The 22,399-nt window shown below is 45.2% G+C and overlaps 4 non-coding genes across 4 annotated transcripts; 3 read left to right on the forward strand and 1 right to left on the reverse strand.

Annotated features, from left to right (window-relative positions):
- The first annotated feature begins 15,572 nt into the window (after positions 1-15,572).
- Positions 15,573-15,645, forward strand: trnaq-cug (transfer RNA glutamine (anticodon CUG)). Its single transcript has one exon. It is a non-coding gene; the product is annotated as a tRNA-Gln (tRNA).
- Positions 15,646-17,808: 2,163 nt separating this feature from the next.
- Positions 17,809-17,880, reverse strand: trnae-uuc (transfer RNA glutamic acid (anticodon UUC)). Its single transcript has one exon. It is a non-coding gene; the product is annotated as a tRNA-Glu (tRNA).
- A 2,524-nt stretch (positions 17,881-20,404) lies between these two features.
- Positions 20,405-20,477, forward strand: trnak-cuu (transfer RNA lysine (anticodon CUU)). The gene has a single exon. It is a non-coding gene; the product is annotated as a tRNA-Lys (tRNA).
- A 78-nt stretch (positions 20,478-20,555) lies between these two features.
- trnal-cag (transfer RNA leucine (anticodon CAG)) lies at positions 20,556-20,638 on the forward strand. Its single transcript has one exon. It is a non-coding gene; the product is annotated as a tRNA-Leu (tRNA).
- The last annotated feature ends 1,761 nt before the right edge of the window (positions 20,639-22,399 follow it).

Raw genomic sequence — 22,399 nt, forward strand, 5'->3', positions numbered from 1 at the left:
ATCGGAAAAGAACAGCAGCCCGAGCTTGAGGAAACAGCGAGAGCTCTGTCTGTCTGTCGGTCTGTCTGACTGATGGAAGGCTGATTTGCCTGAAAGTGAGTGCGGTTTGACGTGTTGTTACTCAAAGGCACTCCCTGCTGGTGAGCAGAGGCAAATGCTAGAGCAAAACAGCCGTTTTCGGGCAGACACAAAAAGCTTTCAAGTTTAAGAAAGGAAAGGAGGTCTCCTGTGCCTCAGCGCCAACATGTTAAGCTGTAGGCTGGCTGTAAAGTAAAGAAAACGGCCTTGAGCTAATTTCTGCTTACTCCAAAAGCAGGTTCGCTAGTTCCAACCAAAAACCTAAGGATGACTTTTATCTGATAATTGTATTGCAGTCCTCCGCTGTACGAAGGGAAGCAGCCAGGATTGCTCTCTTTGGTAAATATTCACTGTGCGCCTTTTGACACTCCCGGACTCGTGGAGTCACGTGTGCATGACCGAGACTGACTCATTTCCTGCTCAGACCGCAGCGCTGTCGCAGTGTGAGCTGCTACTTTCTCTGCACACCGTGCAGCAGTGGATGTCGTGTCTAATGACAAATCAGAAGATTGTCTGGACAACTCCTACCTGACTGGATTGTTTTTGCCAACTGTCCATTACTTTATGACTATAGATAGCTTGCAAACTTACCTTATTGGTAATGCTGCCTGGCAGTCTCCACCGTTCGTGCGCTTTTCACACAGCAGGGAGTGCATTAGTTTTGTTAACTTTGTAAATCCTGAGTTCAATCCACAGAAAAGATATCAGGACTTGTGAAGCTTTTTTCCATGTCTCACTTCATCTTTCCATCTTTGCTAAACACCAAAATCAAAAACTTTTGCTGACTGCAGCACACCTAAAGATTTGCTGCTCATTGATCTCGATTTATCGAAGCTGAGGATTGACGTGGGTTCTGGATTTGCTGAAAACTGACACCATTTTTGTTTCGGGACAATTCCCCAAGGTAAAAAAGTGAGTGGAAAATGCGGGCATCGATCCCGCTGCTTCTCGCATGCAAAGCGAGCGCTCTACCATTTGAGCTAATTCCCCTACTTAGCAAGTCTACTTGCCCTTCACAGTAGTCGCTTAACACTCGCCTCCAAACAGCGCCACGAATTGCCACCTCCCTGAATTTTTTCAATCCTTTGTTCCAATCCGCGGTATCGAGTATTCGCAAGTGAGCAACCGCAGAACGGGAAGGCACAGTAATCGTGAATGATGCCGAGAAGAGCCCGAGCCTGCGGAACGCAGACGAGGTCATCGGAAAAGAACAGCAGCCCGAGCTTGAGGAAACAGCGAGAGCTCTGTCTGTCTGTCGGTCTGTCTGACTGATGGAAGGCTGATTTGCCTGAAAGTGAGTGCGGTTTGACGTGTTGTTACTCAAAGGCACTCCCTGCTGGTGAGCAGAGGCAAATGCTAGAGCAAAACAGCCGTTTTCGGGCAGACACAAAAAGCTTTCAAGTTTAAGAAAGGAAAGGAGGTCTCCTGTGCCTCAGCGCCAACATGTTAAGCTGTAGGCTGGCTGTAAAGTAAAGAAAACGGCCTTGAGCTAATTTCTGCTTACTCCAAAAGCAGGTTCGCTAGTTCCAACCAAAAACCTAAGGATGACTTTTATCTGATAATTGTATTGCAGTCCTCCGCTGTACGAAAGAAGCAGCCAGGATTGCTCTCTTTGGTAAATATTCACTGTGCGCCTTTTGACACTCCCGGACTCGTGGAGTCACGTGTGCATGACCGAGACTGACTCATTTCCTGCTCAGACCGCAGCGCTGTGGCAGTGTGAGCTGCTACTTTCTCTGCACACCGTGCAGCAGTGGATATCGTGTCGAATGACAAATCAGAAGATTGTCTGGACAACTCCGAGCTGACTGGATTGTTTTTTGCCAACTGTCCATCACTTTATGACTTTAGATAGCTTGAAAACTAACCTAATTGGCAGTGCTGCCTGGCAGTCTCCACCGTTCGTGCGCTTTTCACACAGCAGGGAGTATATTAGTTTTATTAACTTTGTAAATCCTGAGTTCAATCCACAGAAAAGATATCAGGGCCTGTGAAGCTTTTTTCCATGTCTCACTTCATCTTTCCATCTTTGCTAAACACTAAAGTCAAAAACTTTTGCTTACTGCAGCACACCAAAAGATTTACTGCTCCTTGACCTCAATTCATCGAAGCTGAGGATTGACGTGGGTTCTGGATTTGCTGAAAACTGACACCATTTTTGTTTCGGGACAATTCCCCAAGGTAAAAAAGTGAGTGGAAAATGCGGGCATCGATCCCGCTACTTCTCGCATGCAAAGCGAGCGCTCTACCATTTGAGCTAATTCCCCTACTTAGCGAGTCCACTTGCCCTTCACAATAGTCGCTTTACACTCGCCTCCAAACAGCGCCACGAATTGCCACCTCCCTGAATTTTTTCAATACTTTGTTCGAATCCGCGGTATCGAGTATTCGCAAGTGAGCAACCGCAGAACGGGAAGGCACAGTAATCGTGAATGATGCCGAGAAGAGCCCGAGCCTGCGGAACGCAGACGAGGTCATCGGAAAAGAACAGCAGCCCGAGCTTGAGGAAACAGCGAGAGCTCTGTCTGTCTGTCTGTCTGACTGACCGATCGAAGGCTGATTTGCCTGAAAGTGAGTGCGGTTTGACGTGTTGTTACTCAAAGGCACTCCCTGCTGGTGAGCAGAGGCAAATGCTAGAGCAAAACAGCCGTTTTCGGGCAGACACAAAAAGCTTTCAGGTTTCAGAAAGGAAAGGAGGTCTCCTGTGCCTCAGCGCCAACATGTTAAGCTATAGGCTGTCTGTAAAGTAAAGAAAACGGCCTTGAGCTAATTTCTGCTTACTCCAAAAGCACGTTCGCTAGTTCCAACCAAAAACCTAAGGATGACTTTTATCTGATAATTGTATTGCAGTCCTCCGCTGTACGAAGGGAAGCAGCCAGGATTGCTCTCTTTGGTAAATATTCACTGTGCGCCTTTTGACACTCCCGGACTCGTGGAGTCACGTGTGCATGACCGAGACTGACTCATTTCCTGCTCAGACCGCAGCGCTGTGGCAGTGTGAGCTGCTACTTTCTCTGCACACCGTGCAGCAGTGGATGTCGTGTCTAATGACAAATCAGAAGATTGTCTGGACAACTCCTACCTGACTGGATTGTTTTTGCCAACTGTCCATTACTTTATGACTATAGATAGCTTGCAAACTTACCTTATTGTTAATGCTGCCTGGCAGTCTCCACCGTTCGTGCGCTTTTCACACAGCAGGGAGTGCATTAGTTTTGTTAACTTTGTAAATCCTGAGTTCAATCCACAGAAAAGATATCAGGACTTGTGAAGCTTTTTTCCATGTCTCACTTCATCTTTCCATCTTTGCTAAACACCAAAATCAAAAACTTTTGCTGACTGCAGCACACCTAAAGATTTGCTGCTCATTGATCTCGATTTATCGAAGCTGAGGATTGACGTGGGTTCTGGATTTGCTGAAAACTGACACCATTTTTGTTTCGGGACAATTCCCCAAGGTAAAAAAGTGAGTGGAAAATGCGGGCATCGATCCCGCTACTTCTCGCATGCAAAGCGAGCGCTCTACCATTTGAGCTAATTCCCCTACTTAGCAAGTCCACTTGCCCTTCACAGTAGTCGCTTAACACTCGCCTCCAAACAGCGCCACGAATTGCCACCTCCCTGAATTTTTTCAATCCTTTGTTCCAATCCGCGGTATCGAGGATTCGCAAGTGAGCAACCGCAGAACGGGAAGGCACAGTAATCGTGAATGATGCCGAGAAGAGCCCGAGCCTGCGGAAGGAAGACGAGGTCATCGGAAAAGAACAGCAGCCCGAGCTTGAGGAAACAGCGAGAGCTCTGTCTGTCTGTCTGTCTGACTGACCGATCGAAGGCTGATTTGCCTGAAAGTGAGTGCGGTTTGACGTGTTGTTACTCAAAGGCACTCCCTGCTGGTGAGCAGAGGCAAATGCTCGAGCAAAACAGCCGTTTTCGGGCAGACACAAAAAGCTTTCAGGTTTCAGAAAGGAAAGGAGGTCTCCTGTGCCTCAGCGCCAACATGTTAAGCTGTAGGCTGGCTGTAAAGTAAAGAAAACGGCCTTGAGCTAATTTCTGCTTACTCCAAAAGCAGGTTCGCTAGTTCCAACCAAAAACCTAAGGATGACTTTTATCTGATAATTGTATTGCAGTCCTCCGCTGTACGAAGTGAAGCAGCCAGGATTGCTCTCTTTGGTAAATATTCACTGTGCGCCTTTTGACACTCCCGGACTCGTGGAGTCACGTGTGCATGACCGAGACTGACTCATTTCCTGCTCAGACCGCAGCGCTGTGGCAGTGTGAGCTGCTACTTTCTCTGCACACCGTGGAGCAGTGGATATCGTGTCTAATGACAAATCAGAAGATTGTCTGGACAACTCCGAGCTGACTGGATTGTTTTTTGCCAACTGTCCATCACTTTATGACTTTAGATAGCTTGCAAACTAACCTAATTGGCATTGCTGCCTGGCAGTCTCCACCGTTCGTGCGCTTTTCACACAGCAGGGAATATATCTTTGCGAAACAACAAAATCAAAAACTTTTGCTCACTGCAGCACACCAAAAGGTTTACTGCCTGTTGACCTCTCTTTATCGAAGCTGAGGATTCATGTGGGTTCTGGATTTGCTGAAAACTGGCACCATTTTTGTTTCGGGACAATTACCTGAGGTAAATAATTGAGTGGAGAATACGAGGATCGATTCCATTGCTTCTCACATGCTCAGTGAGCGTTCTACCATTTCAGCTAACTCCGGGCGCTAAATTACGCTTCACAATAATCACTTCATACTCGCCTCCAGGCAGCGCCACGAATTGCCCCCTCCCTGAATATATTCAATACTTTGCTCCAATCCACGGTATTGAGCAACAGCAGAACGTGAAGCCACAGGAAGCGGCCTTGATCAAAATGCTGCTTATTCCAAAATCACATTCGCTACTTGGAGACGGAATTCAACCAGCAACCTAAGGGTGACTCTCCATTGTTTTCCACTATAGTCCTCTGTTCTACCAGCTGAGCGATCGAAGGGAAGCAGCAAAGATCCTTCTGTTTCTTGATTGTTCACCGTTTTAATCACCCCGACTCGTGCAGTCACGTGGGCCTGACGGAGATTTACTCGATCCCTGCCCTTCACAGTCGCTGCTTTGAACTCGCCTCCAAGCAGCTCCATGACCAGCAGAGAAATCTTGCCTTGGGTTGGCCCCTCCCTGAATACAATCAATACTTTGCTCCAATCGGCGATATCGTACATCAGCAAGTGAGCAACAGTAGAACGGGAAGCCACAGTAATGGTGAATGATGCTGAGAAGAGCCCGAGCCTGCGGAAGGCAGACGAGGTTACCGGGAAGGAACAGCCGCTCCCCGCTTGAGGGAGCAGCCAGAGCCCTCTTTGACTGATAGAAGACTTTTTGTCCTGAAAGCATTTTTTTTTTATTTATTCGTTCGTGGGGTGTGGGCGTCGCTGGCGAGGCCGGCCTTTATTGCCCATCCCTAATTGCCCTTGAGTGCGGTTTGACGTGTTGTTACTCAAAGGCACTCCCTGCTGGTGAGCAGAGGCAAATGCTCGAGCAAATCAGCAGTGTTCGGGCAGACACAAAAAGCTTTTAGGTTTGCGAAATGAAAAGAGGCCTTCTCTCCCTCAGCACCAACATGTTAATCAGTCGGCTGCCTGTAAAGTTAAGAGAACGGCCTTGAGCTCATTGCTGTTTCCTCCAAAAGCACGCTCGCTAGTTCCAACCAGAAACCTAAGGATGACTTTCTCCACGGATGCTGCCTCACTTGCTGATGATTTCCAGCATTTTCTCTTTATAATTCACATTTCCAGCATTCGCATTATTTTGCTTTTGATTGGATAAACCTCGCCCTTCTAAAACCCATCACAGAATAATCAGCAAGAGGGGCTTACAATGGCGGATGACATTACCCAGAATGCCGCGCGAGGTAGAATACGGTCTATCTCCATTCGAAGGGGCCCAGCGGGAATGCGCGTCAAGGGCCGCCGGTCGCAGAAATCAGCGCCTTGGAGAGACCCTGAGATTAAGAGTCTCATGCTCGACCGACTGAGCTAGCCGGGCCTAAGCTTTCCTAACCGCCTTATCTGTTATTGCAGCAAGCCGGAGAAAGACTCCATTTCAAATTATTGGAATTAATTCTGAGGGAAAGGATAAACTGTCACTTAGAAAGGCACGGACTAATCAAGGACAGTCAGCATGGATTTGTTATGGGGAGGTCGTGTCTGACTAACCTGATTGAATTTTTCGAGGAGGTGACAAGGAGGATCGATGAGGGTAGCGCAATTGATGTCGTCTACATGGATTTTAGCAAGGCTTTTGAAAAGTTCCCACATGGCAGATTGGTCAAAAAAGTAAAGGCCCGTGGGATCCAAGGGAATGTGGCTTGTTGGATCCAAAATTGGCTCAGTGGCAGGCAGCAAAGGGTAATGGTCGACGGGTGTATTTGTGGCTGGAAGGCTGTTTCCAGTGGGGTGCCGCAGGCCACGGTACTTGGTCCTTTGCTTTTTCTGGTATACATTAACGATTTGGACTTAAACATAGGGTGTATGATTAAGAAATTTGCGGGTGACCCAAAAATAGGCCGTGTGGTTGATAGCGAGGAGGAAAGCTGTAGACTGTGGGGGTTCACGTAATTTTCTGATAAAAAGCACTCAATCTATCTCTGATAAAATTTCGAACGAATACGTGGGTTTGATCTGGCACAGGCACGATGGGCCGAATGATCTCCTTTTGTGGACTAACATAATACGATTATACTAAGTGTTGTCTGACGGAAAAGCAACACATTCCAAATAAGAGCAGAGAGAGGAAAGCAGTCTAACAGCATAACAACACGGTGAAATATTGTATTTGTGAAGAAGAGGAGGGATTGTTTATCATGGTGGTAGTCACTTAGGGTATCATTTGTGACTTTGATAAGGACCATTTCATGCTGCGACAGGGGCGGAAATCTAATTGGAGAGATTCAGCCCGGGTGCGGCCCCATCGTGCGCGGAAAGACGGAAGAGGCGGGGGGGAGCGGGGGGGTGCGTGTAAATGTCAGAGCTGGGGCTCACCGGTGGAAGCCGTATAAAAGTTTAAAACGGTACTCGCCCAACGTGGGGCTCAAACCCACTACTCTGAGAGTTTTTAAAGAAAAGGGGGAGCAGCCACTGTCTGTGTCTCTCGCTGCACTTGAAAAACACATTCCAAGTCCGAGCAGAGAACGGACACCATTCAGTTGTCCGTTGTGTTGAATAAAATGCTGTCGGTTTCCGTAGTGTAGCGGTTATCAGGTTTGTTTTAAAACGGGGAAGTTCCCGGCTCGATCCTGGGCAGAAACGTTATGTTGGAATTTGGTCTCCAAATACATCCCGATCGATTTTCTTCTCTTGCCAAAAAGGGAGACAGTGGCTGCTCCCTTATTCTTTGCAAGCTGTATCTTTTACTTCATTAAACAGATAACTTTGAGTGATAGAAAACTGATCGACAGTGACGCTCACTTCAAGTTTTATTCCCTTTTAATCTGGAAGGATATATTGGCTTTGGAAAGGAGTTAGTCGGGTAGGATCGACAAACCTTTTCCGCCAGTGGTGGACAAGGGAACCGATCCAATCATCGACCAAGTTCTCCTGAATTCTCCAGTGCAATGGGAAACCGACCAACAAAAGCCCTTTCATTGACCGTGGAGGTTCAGACAAATTTCTGATGACGAAGCGCTCAATCTATTTCTCTTGTCTGTTTCCCGATACTGTCTGCATCTCTGCCCTGTGTTTATCTCACGATGTGTCGACCTGCAGGGTGGTTTTTGAACGAAGACGTGTGTTTGTCTTCTGTTCGTTGCATGAAATAAATGAGGGCATCAGGTGCTTCCCTCCCTGACATTGGGGAGCCAGTGGCAGACTTCAGAGTTGGGTTCTGTTAATTGTGAAGACGCAAAGAAAACATGAATTGCAGAATTATACAAACCAGCCTTGAGGGAAAAAACTGTGACCGCGACGTGATTTGAATACGCAACCTTCTGATCTGGAGTCAGACGCGCTCCCGTTGCGCCACGAGGCCTGGATGTAACACTGCGTGTTTGTTTCTATCAATGTTTGTCAAGCACCGCTTTAGAGATCCGAGATTGGTGGAATGGGTTGGCTTTCAAATCCCCGCCCACTCCCACCGGATGTCAGGCAGCATCAGAAGTCTCCTTCACCTGTCAGGGGCAGCATGGCGCTCGCTTCCATCGCCTGCTGTCAGCGGACTGCAGCAAATCCAATTACATTCATCCTGCACCCAGAATTATCACATCACAGGAAAAGGATGTGGGAAACTGCTCAAGATACATAACAGGAGGGGAAACTTCTGAAAAACACTGAGACTTTCGGTGTTTAGACTTCGATTCGAACTGCAAAAAAGAACGTGTGAAAATATAAACTATGGATCTGATGTTTATACATGTAGGAAACTGGTCAAAATACATAACAGGAGGGGAAACTTCTGAAAAACAAGTGGACTTCCGAATGTTTGTACTTTGGTTAGAACTACAAAAAAGAACGTGTGAAAATATAAACTATGGGTGTGATGTTTATATGTAAATTGAATGTTTCTTGGCGGATTTTTCCCGTTACTCTCGCAGCTATGGGTTGTTAATCCATCAACAATAACTTCCGCTTGATTTTAGCCCGAGTGGTTACAAAATAGCAAGTTTAATAGGTTGACTTACAACAGAGTTGCACGACAGCAGTCTTCAACATTACATTCAACAGTATTATTATTTTAATATAACTGTCTACAGGTTACATGAATGACAAGCAATCAACACAACCTGACCTGTCTTCGAATCCAGGTATATCGTACCTGACGTTTGCGGACTGCCTGTGGCAATGGACTTCTGACTGTCCCCTATTGAGAGCTCTAACATTTGAGAAGGGAGCATGCCCTATCTTTAGACGATTCGGCTGCATTGTTCTGTACGTAAGCACCACTGATCTTAACTCATGGTCGTAAACCATCCCACTTTACTGACTCTCAGAAACCACCAAGGATTGTTTCGTGTCTTCGTGTTTATTTAGCCTTTCTCCATCATCAGGTTTTGGATGCTTATACCAGGTTAGCACAACCTGGAGTTCAGGTTTCCAGGGCACTCAAGCTTCTCTGGACATCAACATTTCATAATTTCTCACCATTTAAGAAATATTCTGTTTTTCTTTTCTTCCGACCAAAGTGAATAACCTCACATTTCCCCACATTATACTCCATCTGCCACCTTCTTGCCCACACACTTAAACTGTCCATATCCCTTTGCAGAATCTTTGTGTCCTCCTCACAGCTTACTTTCCCACCTAACTTTGTATCATCAGCAAACTTGGATACATTACACTCGATCCCTTCATCAAGTCATTAAAAGTCGTCTATAGGCATATAAATAGTAAACGGGTAGTAAGAGGAGGGGTAAGACCGAATAGGGACCAAAAAGGAGATCGACGCATGAAGGCATAGAGCATGGCCGAGGTACGAAATGAGTATTTTGCATCTGTCTTTACCGAGGAAGAAAATGCTGCCGAAATCACAGTAAATGGGGAGGTAGCTGAGATACTGAATGGGGTGAAAATTGCTAAAGAGGAGATACTAGAAAGGCTGGCTGTACTTCAAGTTACCTGGTCCGAATGGGATGCATCCTAGGTTGCTGAGGGAAGTAAGGGTGTAAATTGCAGAGGTCCCGACCATAATCTTTCAATCCTCCTTAGATACAGGGTTTGGTGCCAGAGAACTGGAGAATTGCAGATGTTACACCCTTGATCAAAAAAGGGTGTAAGGATAAACCCAGCAATTACAGGCCAGTCAGTTTAACCACGGTGGTGGGAAGCTTTTAGAAACGATAATCTGGGACAAAATTAATAGTCACTTGGACAAGTGTGGATTGATAATAGAACGCCACTGTGGATTTGTTAAAGGCAAATCGTGATTGAGTTTTGTGATGAGTTAACCAAGAGGGCTGATGAGGGCAATGTGGTTGATTTTGTGTTTGTGGCCTTTCAAAAGGCGTTTGATAAAGTGCCACAAAATAGACTTGTCAAAAGGGGCGATAGTGGCTGCTTCCTTATTTTTTAAAAGCGCTTTCTTTTATTTCACTCAACAGATAACTTTGAGTGAGCGAAAACTGATCCACAGTGACGCTGATTTCAAGTTTATACCTTTTAATCTGAAAGGATATATTGGCCTTGGAAGGAGTGCAGCACAGATTCACCAGATTGTTACCAGGCTGCAATGCGTTAAATTATGACAAGATGTTATATAAACTAGGCTTAAATTCACACAAGTCAAACTGCAAGAACTTTTCATTTTTGATACATACTGTAATGACCTGGGCTTGGGTATACAGGGTATAATTTCAAAGTTTGCAGATGACACGAAACTCGAGAATGTCGTAAACAATGTGGTGGATAGTATGAGACTTCAGGAGGACATAGACAGCCTTGTGAAATGGGCTTTATTAATAGAGGCATAGAGTACAAAAGCAACAAAGTTATGCAAAACGTTTATAAAACACTGGTTAGGCTACAGCTGGAGTATTGTGTTCAATTCTGGGCACCACACTGTACGAAAGATGTCAAGGCCTTGGAGAGGGTGCAGAGGAGATTTACTAGAATGGTAACAGGGAGGAGGGACTTCAGTTATGTGGCGAGATTGGAGAAGCTGGGATTATCCCCTTGGAGCAGAGAAGGTTAAGGGGAGATTTGATAGAGGTGTTCAAAATTATGAAAGGTTTTGATAGAGCAAATAAGGAGAAACTGTTTCAAGTCTCTGAGATGATTCTCTCAATTACCATTAATAAACACACAACTTTCTGTTTCGCACTGAACGAAATGCTAACAAGTTTGATGAATGACTGTCGAAACTATGCTAACTTTTCTGACTTTCTTCCCTTCTCATTTTACTCACTTTATTTTAGGAGACTGCTTCGAAGTTTTCAGTGGTTATGAGACCAGGAATCTGATGCAGCCGTTGTTGAATTTGAAAGGATTGCAGCCCAATTTACACGAGACAAAGCTCGCGCCTGGAAGTTTGTGAGGAGCAAGTTCCAGCAAATTGTTTCTGACCCGGGATTAAACCTGGAGTTTTTCGTGTGAGGCCAACATGATAACCATTACACCACGAAAACATCTATTTAGTTCAGCCCAGGTCAGATGGAAGTGTTAAGAGAGAAAGTGAACTGCTGACTCCCACTTCTGGGGGATATCCCAAAGCGCTTCAAAGAGGTGTAATCAAAAACATAGAATCATAGAATCACAGGAGGCCATTCGGCCCATCGTGTCTGTGCCAGCTCTTTAAACTAAATGGTGCAATTTTAAAGGGGGTGCAGGAACAGAGAGACCTGGGGGTATACGTACACAAATCTTTGAAGGTGGCAGGACAAGTTGAATAGATTGTAAAAACAAAGTATTCAGAATCGGTGACTTTATTAATAGAGGCCTAGAGTACAAAAGCAAGGAACTTATGCTAAACCTTTATAAATCACTGTTTAGGCCCCAGCTGGCTACCACACAATTCTGCCCACCACACTTTAGGAAGGATGTCAAGGCCTTGGAGAGGGTGCAGAGGTGATTTACTAGAATGGTGCCAGGGATGAGGGACTTCAGTGAGGTGGAGAGACTGCAGAAGCTGGGGTTGTTCTCCTTTGAGCAGAGAAGGTTAAGGGGAGATTTAACAGAGGTGTTCAAAATCATGAAAGGTTTTGATAGAATAAATCAGGAGAAACTATTTCCAGTGCCAGAAAGGATGGTAACCAGAGGACATAGATTTAAGGTCATTGGCAACAGAGGTGAGATGAGGAGAATGTTTTCACGCAGCGAGTTGTCATGATCTGGAATGCACTGCCTGAAAGGGTGGTGGAAACAGATTCAATAATAACATTCAAAGAGGAACTGGGTAAAAACTTGATGGCGAAAATTTTGCAGGGCTATGGAGAAAGGGAAGGGGAGTGGGTCTAATTGGATAGCTCTTTCAAAGAGTTGGCACATGCACGATGTGCCGAATGGCCTCCTTCTATGATGTTTCCATGCTGAGATTCTATGTTATGGAGGATTTTCTGATGCAGTGGATATTCGGGGCAGAGGACCAAGTGGGGATTGAGCTCGACGGCAAGTGTATACAGTTCGTTCAAAGGACTGAAGCCGATGGTTTCATTCTTCCCGTCGTTTAGCAGCAGGAAATTACTCGGCCATGCAGGCGACTTTTTTTGTCTTCATTCATGGGATGTGGGTGTCAATGGCAAGGTCAGCATTTATTGCCCATCCCTAATTGCTCTTGAGAAGGTGCTGGTGAGCCGTCTTCGTGAACTGCGCCTTTCATTGACTGTGTCATTGACATTTTCTGGATAGAGAGAAACTATTTCCGCTGGTTGGGGATTCTCGGACGAGGGGCCAGACCTTTCAGGAGTGAGATTAGAAAACACTTCTATACACAAAGGGTATGTTCCTATCTTCCTATGATATTACTAATATAGAATTCCGACAGGCATTTGATAAGATTCCACACAAGAGACTGTTCGCAAAAATGAAAGCGCATGAAACTTGAGTCAAATTATTGACATGGGGAGAGAATTGGTTCGCAGATAGGAGACAGAGAGTAGGGATAATGGGTACATACTCCAATTGGCAGGATGCGACTAGTGGTGTCCCCCAGGGATCTGTAACTGGGGTCTCAGCTTGTCACCATATTTATCAATGACTTTGATGAAGGAACAGAGAGTCGTATATCCAAGTTTGCTGATGACACTAAGTTAGGTGGTACAGTAAGTAGTGTGGAATGCGAGTTGAAAGTTACAAAGGGACATTGATAGATTAAGTGAGTGGGCAAAACTATGGCAGATGGAGTTCAATGTGGGGTAATCCACTTTGGACCTATGGTCTGGGTATTTTCCAAATGGTAAGAAGCTCGGAACTGTGGAGAAGCAGAGAGAATTAACGGTTCATTTACATAAATCAGTAAAAGCTAACGGACGGGTCCAAAAATAATTTAAAAGACTAACGGAGTGTTAACCTTTATCTCAGGGGGCTGGAATATAAAGAAGTGGAATGTATGTTGCAGTTATATAAAGCTCTGGTTAGCCTGCGTCTGGAGTAACTGCGTTCAGTTTTGGACACTGCACCTCAGGAAGGATAGATTGACCTTTGAGGGGGTGCAGAGCAGATTGACCAGAATGTTATCGGGGCTAAAAAGGTTAAATTATGACGACAGGCTGCGTATTCCCTCGAGTATAGAAGATTGAGGGGCGGTCTGAGCGAGATGTTTAACATGTTTAAATGATTCGATAGAATAGAGAGAGAGAGAGAATCAATTTCCTCTGGGGAATCAAGAACGAGGGGGACATAAGCTTAAAATTAGAACCATGCAACTCAGGTTCGAAATCAGGAAGCACTTTTTTACACAAAGGGCAATAGAAATCTGGAGCTCTGTCCCCCAAAAGGCTGTGGATGCTGGGGGGCAATTGAAGCTTTCAAGACTGAGATCGATAGAGTTTTGTTGGGTGAGGGTATCGAGGGATCGGGAACAAAGGAGGGTAAATAGATTTGAGGTGCAGATCATCAATGATCTAATTGAAGGGCGGAACAGGTTCAAGGGGCTCAATGGCCTCCTCCTGTTCCCAATGGAAATGTTGAGAATATGCTTTGTTGAGGCTGTGACGTCTGGGTCAACCCCTGTCCAAACAAGGCAGGTCACATTTGGGAGTTTAATAACTTTGAAATGAACATTTTTCTTTTGTGACTTGTGCAACTTCGATCAATTGAATAGTTATGAAAGAGAATCAATGCAGTCATTCTAACTTCTGGCTACTAATCAGAACAGAGGTTTCCGTAGTGTAGCGGTTATCACCTTGTCCTGATATGCAGAAAGTCCCCGTTTCGATCATGGGCGGTATCATTATGTTGGGGCAGGTTTTTTTTTCCTCTGTGAAAACTATGGAGAAAACAGACACTTGGGAAAATGTAACATGGGGAAATGTAACATAGGAACAGGAGTATGTCATTCAGCCCCTCGAGCACACTCCGCCATTTGATAAGATCATGGCTGATCTGTGATCCAACTGCATATACCTGCCTTTGGCCCATATCCATTAATACCTTCGGTTGGCAAAAAGCTATCTATCTCAGATTTAATTTTTGGACTGTACCCACTCGTCCTAGAATTCGCAACCAGCGGAAATAGTTTCTGCAAATCCAGAAAATGTCAATAACACAGTCAATGAAAGCTGCAGTTCACGAAGGAGGCTCCCCAGCAACTTCTCAAGAGCTATTTGGGATGGGCAATAAATGCTGACCTTGCCATTGACACCCACATCCCATGAATGAAGACAAAAAAGTCGCCTGCATGGCCGAGTAATTTCCTGTTGCTAAACGACGGGAAGAATGAAACCATCGGCTTCAGTCCTCTATGTCTTATTTTTCATTGCACACAAATACATAACACAGATACACAGAGATATAATGATAACCACCACACAGTTACACCCAAATGTATTTATAAATGTCACAGATGCAATCATACATATTTATGACAAGATATATCATATTTTAAAAATAATCAAAATAAATTTTTCAATGGCACACAGAACATAAACACTCACTTTATAAAGAAGCATGACATCCATTTATACAAATCCATAGTTTACATTTTAACACCGTCTTCTGAGCAGTCTTGAACAAATTCCACACACCGAAAGTCTCCGCGTTTTTTCAGATGCTGCCCGTCCTCTTCTGCATTTTGAGCAGTTCCTTTCCTGTGATGTGATGATTCTGGGTGCCGGGTGTGTGTAATTGGGTTTGCTGCAGACAAGCTGCCGCGGACAGGTGAAGGCTGCTTCTGAGGCTGCCTGACACCCGGTGGGAGTGGGCGGGGAATTGGGTATCTGAAATAAATGAAACAGTAAATGAGAAACGTTCATAAAGGTAAAACCCAACTCTCTACTATCTCACTTCGTGGCGCAATGGTAGCGCGTACTGACTCCAGATGAGATAGCTCAGTGTTTAAATCACGTCTGGGTCGCACTTGTTCTTCGCGCTGGTAAGAGACTGAATAATACATATTGAGATCCCCTTTTCACAATAAACAGAACCCTGCTCTGAATTCTGCCTCACTAGTTCCCCAGTGTCAGGGAGAGAAGCGTCTGATTCCCTCATTTATTTATTGCAAGAAACATACACAAACGCACTTATTAATTCAAAATCAGCCTGCAGCTCCACACGCACAGAGATAAACACAGCCAGAGAGAAAGGCAAACACCGGGAAATAGACAAACCGGTTTCTCAGAGAATTGCCTGTACCTCCACGGTCGAATGTAAGGGCTTTTGTTGTTCGCTTTCGTTCCACACCTTGGAATTCAGGAGAATCTGGTACATGGTTTGTAGGACAAGGCACGGGCGCGATGGCCCGAATGGCCTGCTTCTGAGCTGTATCCTTCTCCGATTCGAAACTCAGCCCCTCGGGGGGAGCCAGCAGCTGCCTCACTGCAATAACAGACCAAATGGAGAGATTTTAGTGGGCCCGGCTAGCTCAGTCGGTGGAGCATAAGACTCTGAATCTTGTGGTCGTCGGTTCGAGTTCCACGTTGGGCAAATTCTGTTTTAAACTTTGACGCTGCTTTTGCAAGTGAACCCTCTGCTTGCTTGACTGTCAGTGCAAGAGACGATTCTGTCAGTGCCGCCTCGTGCGCAATGATCAAAACTATAAAAGGAGCAGAAGGTTATTCGGGGTTCAGAGACACAAACCTCTCTGATGAGCCTGAGATTTAGTCAGAGGTTGCTGCCTCCCCTACATCTCTTGCCCTCTGACGAGGGACTTGCTCCGGTTTCAATTTACAAACTGGGTGAATTGTTGATCGGGTGCAGGAGAGCTGGTTTGTGATCTGAGCAGGAAACTCAGCGGCCCCGGGTGAGACAGAGAAAAAAAATCAGTCCAGGCCCGGCCCCAATCTGCGGATGTGGAAGAAAACACGGGAGGAGGGTATGGTGTGAGGTCCCTGTCAAACCAACTGCCCGAACAAAGCTGGCCACAGTCACAGAATCAGAATGGCTATTTCCTGACGGGGGTGGGCGTGGCCGGTTCATGTGGAACAGGATCCGGACGAGAATGATCTGATTCATAATGTTAGGGGAGGGAAATTAGGGAGCTCCTTCGGAACGTTCATTACTTGAAAATGAAGACTTTCTCCGGTGTAACTTGTGTGGTTTTTGATGAATGAAATGTTTGTAAAAAGGCATCCGTGGAGGAGGATTGAGAGCTTTTAGGACGAGAGGGGAAATGAGGAGATTTTTTTCATACAGAGGGTTGTTCCGATCTGGTGGCCACTCCCTGAAAGGGTGGTGGAAGCAGCTTTCATAGGAACTTTCAAAAGGCAATTGGACAGGTACTTGAAGAGAACTGATTATGGGGAAAAGGCTGGGTTTTTTGGACTAAATTGGACAGCTCTTTCAAAGAGTAGGCAGGGCAACACGGCCGAATGGCCTCCTTCTGTGCTGTAATATTCTATGATTCAATTCCATGATTTAAGTGTGGGACAGGAGAGATGTTGTTTAAAGAGAGGTAAAACTGTCCCAATCAGAGCAGACAGAGGTGACTGGTCGGTTCCCCTCTGCCCAGTATAAGTCACCAGCGGTTTTTTGTGTTGTAGCGGTTACCAGTTCGTTTGACACGCGAACGGCCCTGCTTTCGATCCTGGGCGGACAATTTATGTTGCAATTGCTGTTTACATTCTATATTAATGACATGGATGAGGGGACCGAGTGTAATGTATCCAAGTTTGCTGATGATACAAAGGTAGGTGGGAAAGTAAGCCGTGAGGAGGACGCAAAGGGAGGTGGACAGGTTAATTGATTGGGTAAGAAGGTGGCAGTTAGAGTATAAGGTGGGAAAATGTGAAATTGTCCACTTTGGTAGGAAGAATAGAACAGCAGAATAGTTTTTATCAGGTGAGAGTCCAATAAATGTTGATATTCAAAGGGAGTTGGGTGTACTTGTAAACAAATCACAGAAAGTTAACTTGCAGGTACAGTAAGCTATTAGGAAGAAAAATGGTATGTTGGCCTTTTTGCAAGGAGGTTGGAGTATAAGAGTAAGGAAGTCTTGCTGCAATTAAATAGAGCTTTGGTGAGAACACACCTGGAGTACTTTGATGTAGTCTACTTGGATTTTAGCAAGGCTTTTGACAAGGTCCCAATTGGCAGACTGGTCAAAAAAGATGTGATTGCACTAGAGAGGGTACAGAGGAGATTTACGAGGAGGTTGCCAGGGCTGGAGATTTTTGGCTGTGAGGAAAGATTGGAGAGGATGGGGTTGTTTTCTTTGGAACAGAGGAATCTGAGGAGTGATTTAATTGAGGTGTACAAAATTATGAAGGGCCTAGATAGAGTGGATGGGAAGGACCTATTTACCATAGCAGGGAGGTCAATAACCAGGGGGCATAGATTTAAAGTGATTGGTAGAAGGATTAGAGGGGAGCTGAGGAGAATTTTTTCACCCAGAGGGTGTTTGTGGTCTGGAACTCACTGCCTGAAAGGGTGGTATAGGCAGAATCCCTCGTTACATTTTTTAAAAAAATACTTGGATTTGCACCTGAAGTGGTGTAACCTGCAAGACGACGGACCGATTGCTGGAAAGTGGGATGAGGCTGGGTGGCTCATTTTCGGCCGGCCCGGACGCGATGGGCCGAATGGCCTCCTTCTGTGCCGTCAATTTGCGATGATTCTGCAAAAGTGGCTCGTGTTTTTTGCAAGAGCAAATTCCCTGACCGGGAATCGAACCCGGGCCGTGGCGGTGAAAGCGCCGAATCCTAACCACTTGACCACCAGGGAAAACGTGGAAAGTTACTATTAGGTACAAATAATATTTATGGTTTAGTGACTCTGTTAGTTGCAAATGTATTTACATGAATCTGTATTATTTATTTATTTATTGGGGTGTATATACTGTAAATCTACTTCTGGCGCTGATAAGAGTCCATGTAATTCCGCAATTAATGTTTCATTTGCGTTTTGACAATAACAGGTCTGTCTCACTGGTTCCCCAGTGTCAGGGAGGGAAGTGTCTGATGCCCTCTTTTATTTGATGTTACAAACAGAAGACAAACAATCGTATTCGTTCAAAATCAACCTGAAGGTGGACACACACACAGAGATAAACACAGCCAATGATATGGTCGTTATGTTGGGATTGCTGCACATGCATACCCAGGGGCGAGTTTACTGCAATGATAGACAATAGCGGCTGAGCTTTTCCGGCCCGGTTAGCTCAGTCGTTAGAGTGTGAAACGGCAAATTTCAGGGGCGTGGGCTCAAGCCTCATGTTGGCGTATTCTGATTTAAACTTTTTATGTTGCTTTCAGGGGTGAACCCAAGCTCTGACTCCACCCGACCTCCCGTGCAGTGTCACCGCGCACATTGTTGCCGCGCCCGGGCTGATTTCTCTCTCTCACCCGGGACCGCTGAGTCTGATGTACCGTGATCACCAACTCACCCAGTTTGTGAATTTAAACCGGAACAGGTGTCTCGCAAAGGGCAAGAGAAGTAGGGAAGGCTGCAACCTCTGACAAAATCTCATTCCCATTAAAGGTTTGTGAAATTGAATCCCAAACACTTTCTGCAACTTTTATAAGTTTTGACATTCACTGCACAGGACGCGGCAACTTGAGACTCGTCTCTGACACTCACAGTGATGCGTTGGGCTGTTTTCACTCGTAAAACAGCTTTTGTGATATTGTGATATTGTCTTTGACTCCCTCACCAGCGGAAAGGGTTTGCCTATCTCCCTTTCAAAATCCTAAAAAGCCTTCTATATTCCAGGGAATACAAGCATGTAACCGCTCCTCATAATTTAACCCTTCGAGCCCTGCTAACATTCTGGTAATTCAGGGCTGCGCTCCTTCCAAGGCCAATATACCCTTTTGGAGTAAAAGGGAATAAAATTTTAAATGAGCGTCACTGAGGATCAGTTTTCTATCACTCAAAGTTATCTGCTTAATGAAGTAAAAGATGCAGCTTACAAAGAATAAGGGAGCAGCCACTGTCTCCCTTTTTGGCAGGAGAAGAAAATCAACCTGGATGTTTATGGAGACCAAGTTCCAACATAATGTTTCCGCCCGGGATCGAACCGGGGAACTTTCGCGTGCAAAGCAAATCTGATAACCGCTGCACTTCAAAAACCGATGGCATTTTGCTCAACAAAATGGGCAACTGAATGGTGTCCTCTCTCTGCTCGTACTTGGAATGTGTTCTTTCAAGTACAGCAAGAGATTCAGACAGTGGCTGCTCCACCTTTTCTTTAAAAACTCTCAGGGTTGTGGGTTTGAGCCTCACGTTGGGCGAGTACCGTTTTAAACTTTTGTGCTGCTTCCACCGGTGAGCCCCAGCTCTGACACTTCCCACGCCCCCCTCCGTCTCACCACGCACGATGGGGCCGCGCCCGGGTTGAATATCTCCAATTAGGTTTCCGCCCCAGTCGCAGCATGAAATGGTCCTTATCAAAGTCACAAATGATACTCCATGTGACTACCACCATGACAAACTATCCCTCCTCATCCTTCTCAAATACAATATCTCACCGTGCTGTTATGCTGTTAGACGAGTTTCCTCTCTCTGCTCTTATTTGCAATGTGTTGCTTTTCCGACTGATAACACTTAGTATCATCGTATTATGTTAGTCCACAAGAGGAGATCATTCGGCCCATCGTGCCTGTGCTGGGTCAAACACACGTATTCGTTCAAAATTCGTTCAGAGATGGATTGAGTGCCTTGTTATCAGAAAATTGCCTGTACCCCCACAGTCTGCAGCTTTCCTCCTCGCTGCCAACCACATGGCCTATTTTTGTGTCACCCGCAAATTTCTTAATCATGTCCCCTAAGTTTTGGTCCAAATCGTTAATGTGGAGCACAAAAAGCAAAGGACCAAGTACCGAGCCCTGCGGCACCCCACTGGAAACAGCCTTCCAGCCACAAAAACACCCGTCGACCATTACACTTTCCTTCCTGCCACTGAGCTAATTTTGGATCCAACAAGCCACATTCCCTTGGATCCCATGGTGCTTTACTTTTTGGACCAATCTGCCATGTGGGAACTTTTCAAAAGCCTTGCTAAAATCCATGCAGATGACATCAATTGCGCTACCCTCCCTCATCCATCCTTCTTATCACCTCCTCGAAAAATTCAATCAGGTTAGTCAGACACGACCTCCATTTAACAAATCCATGCTGACTGTTCTTGATTAGTCCGTGCCTTTCGAAGCGACAGTTCATCCTGTCCCTCAGAATTGATTCCAATAATTTGAAATGGAGTCTTTCTCCTGCTTGCTGCAATAACAGATAAGGTGATTCAAGGAAGCAAGCCCGCCTAGCTCAGTCGGTAGAGCATGACACTCTTAATCTCAGGGTCGTGGGCTCGAGTCCCACGTTGGGCGAGTATCATTTTAAACTTTTATGTTGCGTTCACTGGCCAACGGTGCAGAATTGATGCAGAATGAAGCGTTCAATTTGTAGTCAGGATGGCCGAGCGGTCAAAGGCGCTGCGTTCAGGTCGCAGTCTCTTCTGGAGGCGTGGGTTCGAATCCCACTTCCGACAATGCTTATTTTTACGAAGACGTGAAAATATTTTATTTGTGGATTGGGCTGCAGCTGATTTTTCGACCAAGTTGATTTGCTCCTCCCACAAAAGCAACTGGCTTTGTGATGGAAATGTGACTTGAGAAGTTTCAAACGGTGAAATGTTTGACATATTAATGACCTGAACAAAGAAATAGAACAGCACTGGGAAACATTTAAAACGGTGATCAATAGAGTTCAGGAGAAATATATCCCACTAAAAAGCAAGAACAAACTCGCCAGAAATGACACACCAGGGATGAATAAAGAAACAAGGGCAAAATTGAAACTGAAGAAAAAGGCACACACTAGACAATAAAGGAGAGAGGGGAATGTGATAACACTGGGAAAAAAAGTCTAAAGAACTATTAGAAAGGCAAAAAGGAATATCAAAAAAAGCAAAGTATTCTAGACACATCAACAGCCAAAGAAAGTTTAGGATAGGAATAGGGCCACTAAGGGATACACACGACAAACTCACAGGCAATGACAGCGAAATGGCAGAAATATTAAATAATCACTTTGTTTCAGTATTTACCAGGGAGACAAGTATTTTGGGCATGACAGTGGAAGAAGAGATGAAAAAAATATGTAAAGACATTTAAGATCGAAAGGGGGGAGATAATTGATAAACTCATCAAACTTAGAGAGGAAATTTCCTGTTGGGAGCCTAACCAGAGTTTCAAACCGCTCAGCCACGCTAATTTCTGTATTACTGTTCAGGAGCTCATTTTACGGGGACGCGATTACTGCGCTCCATTTAGGGAGGCTCAGTGAAAGGCGGAAATTGATCTATTAATAGAATCATAGAATAAGATAGCGCCATTTCGCCCATCGTGCCAGTGCCAGCTCTCTGAAAAAGCTGTCCAGTTAGTCCCACTCGCCTGCTGTTTCCCCATAACCCTGAAAATGTTTCCATCCAAGCGTTTATCCAATTCCCTTTTGAAAACTGTGAGTTAAGAAAAACAATATTGAAAGGGGTGCTGGGGTCTCTGCAGCGTCGATGTAGAGTGTGTGATGATTGAAGTTATCAAGATGGTTGCTTTACACATGGTATGTTGTGCAATCATCCTGAAATATCTTCAATATCCAATACAAATTGAATTGCAAACCTGACGGACCAACACTGGAAAACAAGTCACGAGTGAACGCAAATCATCTGGGAGCCGTTTTCAGCCTCACGGCACTTTAATAAAAGTGAAATAATTTTGCATTGAAAAGATTTGGAACTTGCATCTGTGCCTTTATTTGTTCCATTTCTTAAAGTTGCTGGCGTCTGATGATGGACACGCCTCTGCTCCCTCTATTGAACAAGAAAGGAGGTGTTTGACGTTGACGGGACCTGTTGGTTCTGAGCTCATCCTTTGCATTGAGTGGGTTCGCGTCTTTTAAACAGCGTCAACTTTAGCCCAGCGGTGAACTTCACAACAAACAAGTTCATCACCGTCTCACCGCGGGCACTGACTGACACGTTTATCGTTATTTCTTTCAGACCGAAATAAATAGGAACTGTGATTTTAAATTTGCACCAAGTGATTTTTAGGTCGTCGCCTTTAAATGTTTCAAAGGCGACTCCGAATTTATGATCGTCCGGCCATTTCACCAGCCGTGTTGAAAACAAAACATGTCTCTAACTTTCGCGTCTTTTTTCGAAAGGCAAAAAACGTATTTCCCATGACCTCTGAAGGATGGACAAGTACATTTCAGAAAGCTGAAGCAAGTTCACCAGCCTTTTAATCCG

This window comes from Heptranchias perlo, unplaced genomic scaffold, assembly GCF_035084215.1.
Source record: "Heptranchias perlo isolate sHepPer1 unplaced genomic scaffold, sHepPer1.hap1 HAP1_SCAFFOLD_50, whole genome shotgun sequence".
NCBI lineage: Eukaryota > Metazoa > Chordata > Chondrichthyes > Hexanchiformes > Hexanchidae > Heptranchias > Heptranchias perlo.